The sequence below is a fragment of the Canis aureus genome, chromosome X, assembly GCF_053574225.1.
Source record: "Canis aureus isolate CA01 chromosome X, VMU_Caureus_v.1.0, whole genome shotgun sequence".
In the NCBI taxonomy this organism is placed as follows: domain Eukaryota; kingdom Metazoa; phylum Chordata; class Mammalia; order Carnivora; family Canidae; genus Canis; species Canis aureus.
In genome coordinates, this window is record NC_135649.1 from 113354709 (window position 1) to 113362476 (window position 7768).

Genomic DNA, 7768 nt, shown 5'->3' on the forward strand with positions numbered 1-7768 from the left:
AGCCCAAAATTAGTAGATAGGAGGAAATTACAAAGAGAATAAATAAATAAAATAGAGACTAAAAAGACAATAGAAAAGATCAATAAAACTAAGTTGGTTTTTTGAAAAGGTGAAATTGGCAAACCTTTAGCTAGACTAAGGGAAAAAAAGAGACTCAAATAAAATGATAAATGGAAAAAGAGATGTTAGAACTGATGCCACAGAAGTAAAAAGATGATAAAAGTCTACTCTGAAAAATTCCATGCCAACAAACTGGATAGTGTAGAAGAAATGAGGTTCCTAGAAATATACAACCTAAGAATAATGAATCATGAAGAAATAGAAAGTTCAAAAAGAGATCTACAGCTACAATGACTATTGAGTAAGTAATCAAAAAGCCTCCCAACAAAAAAAAGTCCAGGACCAGATGACTACACAAGTCATACTTACCAAATATTTAAAGAATCAACACCAAACATTCTCAAACTCTTCCAAAACATTAAAAAGAAGGGAACATTTCCAAAACTCATTTTATGAAGCCAATACTGTTCTGATATCAAAGCTGCAAGAAAACTACAGGCCAATGTCCCTGATAAATATAAATTCAAAAATCCTCAACAAAATATTAGCAAATGAATTCAGCAGTACAGTAAAGGTTCATATACCATGACCATGGGATGTTTTCCTGGGAAGCAAGGAATGTATGGTTCAACATATGAAAACCAATTAACGTGATATACAACATGAATGGAATGATGAATAAAAATCACATGATCATCTCAATGGACACAAAGAAAGCATTTGACAAAATTCAATATTCTTTTATAATAAAAAGTCTCACCAAAGTAGGAATAGAAATAAATGGCCTCAACATAATAAAGGGGATATATGACAAAGCCGCAGCTAGCATCATCCTCAACAATGAAAGGTTGAAAGCTTTTTCTCTGAGATCAGGAACAATATAAGAGTTCCCACTCTTGCTACCTCTATTCAAGATAGTACTGGAAGTCCTAACCAAAGGAATTAGGCGAGAAAAAGAAATAAACAGCATTCAACTTGAAAAGCTCAAATTATCTCTTGGCAGTAATGTGATCTTATATATAAAAAACACAAAGTCTCTACTTAAAAAAACTTAAACCTAACAAATGAATTCAGTAAAGTTGCAGGATACAAAATCTGCTACAAAAATCAGTTGCTTTTCTATACACTAACAATGAACTATCAGAAAAAGATTATTAAAACAATCCAATTTATAATAGCAACAAAAAGAATAAAATACTTTGGAATGAATTTGACCAAGGAGGTGAAAAATCTGTGCACTGAAAACTATAAAGCATTGATGAACAAAATCAAAGAAATCATAAATGGAAATATGGATTGGAAGAATAAATAATATTAAAATCTCTGTTCTACCCAAAGCAATCTACAGAATCAGTGCAATCCCTATCAAAATTCCAATGGCATTTTTCACAGAAATAGAAAAAAAAAGTCCTAAAATTTGTATGGAACCACAAAAACCTACAAGTAGCCATAATAATCTTGAGAAAGAACAAAGTTGCAGGCATTACCCTTCCTGAGTTGAAAATATACTACAAAGTTATAGCGATCAAAACTGTATGATACTAGCATGAAAACAGACATTTTCAACAAAGATGCCAAGAAATATACAATGAGGAAAGGATAGTTTTCTTCAATAAATGGTGCTGAGAAAACTGGATAACCATATGCAAAAGAATAAAATTGGTCATTTAAACTATACACAAACATCAACTCAAATTTAAAGACTTAAATGTAAGACCTCAAGTTGTAAATCTACTATTTATTTATTCATGAGAGACACACACAAAGAGAGGTAGAGACAGAGGTAGAGGAAGAAGCAGGCTCCTCCCAGGGAGCCTGATGTGGGACTTGATCCCTGACCCTGGGATCGCGCCCTGAGCTGAAGGCAGATGCTCAACCACTGAGCCACCCAGGCATCACAGGAAGAAATTTTTTGACATTGGTCTTAACAATCATTCTTTGGAATTGACACCAAAAGCACAGGCAACAAAAGCAAAAATAAACAAGTGGGACTACATCAAACTAAAGAGGAAAACAAAAGAAACCATTAATAAAATGAAAAGTCAACATACAGAATGGGAGAAAATATTTGCAAACCATATATCTGATAAGGTGTTAATATACAAAATCATAAGGAACTCATACCACCCAATAGCAAAAAATATCTGATTAAAAAATGAACAAAGGCTCTGAATCAACATTTTTCCAAATAAGACATACAAATGGCTAATGAGTGCATGTAAAGGTGTTTAACATCTTCGGTCATCAAGGAAATTCAAATCAAAACCACAGTGAGAGCATCTCATACTTGCTAAGATGACTGTTACCAAAAAGATAAGAGATAACAAGTATTGGTGAGGATATGGAGCAAAAGGAATCATTGTTCAGTGTTTGTGGGAACATAAATTGGTACATCTACTATGGAAGACAGTATGAAGGGTCAACAAAAAATTAAAAATAGAAATTCGTTAAAAATTTAAAAATCATATGATCCAGCAATCCTCACCTCCAGAGATTTCTATCCAAATGCTATAAAATCACTATCTTGAAGAGACATCTGTGGTCCCATGTTCATTGCATCATTATTCAGAGCAGGCAAGATACGGAAACAACATAAGTGAGTTCTGGACTGCAGCTCCTTCCAGACAGTGGCAGTGGATTGGTTGTACACTGTCTGGTGTGATGAGAGTAGCTTTCCTTTCCCTTTTGGGGCCTGCCATGTAACACATTTGTTGGGCTGGAAAAATCACACATAAGTTTCTTGCCAGAAGCTGGATTCCTCAGTTTCGGTTGCAAAATGGGGGCCATAAATGACATTATGCATATAAAATATTTAGGAAACACCAGACACATAGTAAACTCCCAATAAGTATCTTATTGTTAATATTATTATTGTTATCACTGAGTTAAAACTCCTTGTTGTGATCTTGTGATATGTAATAAATATGTATATTTGGTCTTTGTCCTCATTTCTGGCACAGAGGTTCTAAAATGCTTGGAATTTCTTGTGATAAGAATGATGAGGTGTTTTTTGTTGTGTCAATGAAGTGACTTGTGAACCTAAGGATGCCAGTGGAGCCAACCAGGTGATTAGAAGGTTGGACCTTTCAGTCCCACCTACTGACCTTCAAGGAGAGGGAGGAGGAAGGAGATTTAGTTCAATTACCAATGACCAGTGCTCTAACCAATCATGCATGTCATACAGCCTCCATAGAAACCCAAAAGGACCGAGTTCAAAGAATTTTGGGATGGTAAACACATGAGATTAGGGGAGAATGCAAATGACATGATACAATATGCAGAAAACCCTAAAGACTCCACCAAGAAACTATTAGAACTGATAAATGAATTCAGTAAACTTGCAGGAAACAAAATTAGTATACAGAAATTTGTTGCATTTCTATACACTAATAGTGAAGTAGCAGAAAGAGAAATTAAGGAAACAATCCCATTTACAATTGCACCAAAAAGAATAAAATACCTTGGAATAAACTTAACCAAGAAGTTTGAAAGACCCATATGCCAAAAACTATAAAAACACTGACGAAAGAAATTGAAGATGTCAGAAACAAATGGAAAGACATAACCATGCTCATAGGTCAGAAGAACCAATATTGTTAAAATGTCCATACTATCCAAAGCATCTACAAATTTAATGCAATTCCTATCAAAATACCAGCAGCATTTTCACAGAACTAGAACAAATAATCCTAAAATTTGTATGGAACCACAAAAGACCCCAAATAGCCAAAACAATCTTGAAAAAGAACGAAACTGGAGGTATCACAATCCTAGATTTCACAATATATTACAAAGCTATAATAATTAAAACAGCATGGTATTGCCATAAAAAGAGACACATGGATCAATGGAACAGAATAGAGTCCAGAAATAAACCTGCATTTTTATGGCCAACTAATCTACGACAAAGGAGGCAAAAAAATCCAATGGGGAAGAAACAGTCTCTTCAACAAATGATGTTGGGGAAACTAGACAGCTACATGCAAAAGAATGAAATGGGACCACTCCCTTATATCATACACAAAAATAAATTCAAAATGGATTAAAGGCCTAAATGTGAGACCTGAAAAATTCTTAGACGAAAACACAGGCAGTGATCTCTTTGACATCAGCTGTACAAACATTTTTTAGATATGTGTCCTTTGGCAGGGGAAAGAAAAGCGAAATTAAGCTATTTTTATAATAGATAAAAGTTTTTGTACAATGAAGGAAACCATTAAAAAAATTAAAAGACTACTGAATGGGAGAAGGTATTTGCAAATGATGTATCCAGTGAACTGTTAATATCCAAACTATATAAAGAACCAAAAACCCCACAAGTAGTCCAATTAAAAATGGGCAGACCAAATAGACATTTTTGCAAATACATGCAGATGGCCAACAGATATATGAAGAGGTTTTCAACATCACTAATCATCAGGAAAATGTAAACCAAAACAACAAAGAGATATTACTTCACATCTGTGAAAATAGCTAGAATGAAAAACCATAATAAAAACAAGTGTTGACCAGGATATGGAGAAAATGGAACCCTTGTGTACTCTTGGTGGGAATGCAAGCTGATGTGGCCACTGTGAAAAACAGTATGGAGGTTCCTCAAAAAATTAAAAATAGAATTACTTACAATCTAGTAATTCCACTACTGGGTATTTACCCCCCAAAAAACCCCAAAAACACTAATTCAAGAAGATATGTGCACCCCTATGTTTATTGCAGCATTATTTACAATAATCAAGGTAGAGAAATAACTCAAGTGCCCATTGGTAGATGAATGGATAAAGAAGATGTGTTGTATAAAGGCAACGGAATATTACTTGGCCACAATAAAGGATGAAATCTTGCCATTTGCAGCAACATGGATGGACTTAGAGGGTATAATGCCAAGTCAAAGAAGTCAGTCAAAGAAAAACAAATACCATATGATTTCACTCACATGGAATTTAAAAAGCAAAAATGAACGAAGAAAAAAGAGACAAAAAATCAGACTCCTAACTATAGAGAACAAGCAGGTGGTTGTCATTAGGGAGGTCGGTGGGGGAATAGGTGAAAGGTGAAGGAGATTGAGAGTATACTTACTTTGATGAGCACCGAGTAATGTATAAAATTATACCCATGAAACTAATAAAGCACTATGTTAATTATATTTTAGTAAAAAGAAAAAACTCCAAATGCACATGCCCTTTGACAAATTCTGCTTCTATGAATTTCTAAAATTCCTGTTATATTTTCAAATGTGTGTGTGTATGTATGTGTGTACACACCTACAAAGTTGTTTACTTTGCCATTGTTTGTAATGTCAAAAAAATGAAACTGAATGGAATTGGTGAAATAAATTGCATACATCCATTCAGTGGTGTTCTATGCACGTGTACACATGGAAGTTGCTCTCTATGCAGTGATAGGGAAAGATCTCAACACGTATTATTCCGTCAATAAAGCAAGATACAGAACATGTATGGTAGATTACCTTTTGTGGTAGAAAGTGAAAAAAATGTGGGTATATCTTCCTACGTGTTTGCATTTGCTTATATCTGGAGAGGTGCATAGGAATCTGTGGTAGGCTAAGTAATGGCCACTAAAGATACACCCACTTCCTAATCTCTGGAATCTATGATTGGTACTTATATAGCAAAAGATGTGATTAGTTAAGGAGATTATCCTGGATTATCCTGCAAGGTGGGCTCTAAATACCATCACAAACATTTTTATAAGAGAGAGTCAGAGAGTGATTATACACTGAAGATGTGAAGGCATTGTGACCAGGCAGGCAGCCGATGGGGTGATACAGGCACAAGTCAAGGCATACCAGAAACTGGAAGAGGCAAGGAGCAGAGTCTCCCCTAGAACCTCTGGAGTGAGCATGGCTCACCTGACACCTTGATTTCCTTTTAGTGACACTGAGATCAGACTTCTGGCCACCAGAAGTTTGAGGTAATAAATTCCTGTTGTTTTAAGCCACCATGTTTGTGGTACTTTGTTAGAGTAGCTATAAGAAACGAATTCAGAAGCTAACAAAAGTAATTACCTCTTTGGAGAATTTAGGTGATTGAAACAGAGGTAGGAGCAATATTTTTAACCAGCAATCTTTTGATCTTTTTATAGTGTTTTTTTAAAAAAACAAGATGAATGCACTTATGTTTTAAAATGTAAACTGTTAAAAAATTAATCTCTCATTCACTTCAAACTTTCCCCCCCTCTCCTCAGCTCAGCTTGGCCCCCAGTTCTGCAGAGCAGCAATGAGGAAGGGGAATAGGCTGTACTCTCCACCTTCTTGTGCTCTGCTGTCCTGGCTGGCTTCCAACGTGGAGACTCGAGGTAAAGAACAGTCCCTCCACACTGGTAGCTCTTGGTACCTCTGTCACAGAAGCAGGTCCTAAATGCAGGTGCTTTATTTCACAGCTTGTGTGTTTGAGCTTTTTGGAAATTCTTGTGGAAGGCTTGGCATTCCCATATTTCATGACCAGGGTGAGAAATGTCTTCCTATGACTTCTCTTTAACTCCTGGCTTTTGAATCTTGGGAAGCAGCATGGAGTTCCAGTATCTATTCCCATACTGAATAATGCATGCTTTCTCCTCTTAATATGTATATACCCAAAGGAATTCAGGAGATCTTATCAACAATGAAGATCAGTGGCAAGGGCACCACCTACCCTCCATAGGTACCCTGTTTGATACCTGCCTTGACAGGCAGTCTGGTTCACAGGCAGTCACAAAGTTCTGCCATTTTGATGCCAAAATATTTCCCAATTCCATTAATTTTCCTAGCCACTACCTTGTTCAGGCCACATCTTTCACCTGGATTATTGTGGCACCTTCCTAATACTGCCTGCCTTTATAACTGCCCCCCCCCCCAATCCACTCTCCCAGTGGTAGCAGAATACTCTTTCTAGACACAGATCAGATCGTGTCACCTCTCTGTTTACAACAAGTCCAGTGCTTCTCGTTGTCCACCCAGTCCACCCTCGGCATGGTTTCACAAGACCTTCATGATCTGGCCCCTCTGACTCCTACTTACTTCTCCAGCTTTACATGTCATCTTCCCCTGCCTTCCCCACCACTCATCATTCCCTCTCCTTCTCTCCTAGTCCTATCCTCCCATCTTCCCAAAGAAATTTCTTGCTGTTCTTAATCCCCTTGACCTAGTTTGAAGGAGAACTTCCCCATGAGAAAAGAAAATGCCAGGATGCTCTCATTTCTTCTCACTTTGAGGAGTCATCTCTTCTCATTTTCCTAAAAAATCTTTCAGTGTTTCTCCTAAATAAGCCAGAGGTAGATGATGGTCCTTGAACCAGTCATGAGGGACTAAGTCATCAACTGTCTTTAGGATGATTAGATACTAGAAACCCGTGGACCTCAGCATTGGGGGCTGCACAGACCCCCCAGCTGATAAAAAAGCCCCCATTTAATATCACTTTACATTAGTTTAAGTTGGCGTGGTTATGTGAATATATGAATTTGTAGCAGACTAAAAGAGAACTGAAATAATCATCTTTTTAAAATAACTAGGTTATATATATAGGCATACCAGAAACTGGAAGAGGCAAGGAGCAGAGTCTCCCCTAGAACCTCTGGAGTGAGCATGGCTCACCTGACACCTTGATTTCCTTTTAGTGACACTGAGATCAGACTTCTGGCCACCAGAAGTTTGAGGTAATAAATTCCTGTTGTTTTAAGCCACCATGTTTGTGGTACTTTGTTAGAGTAGCTA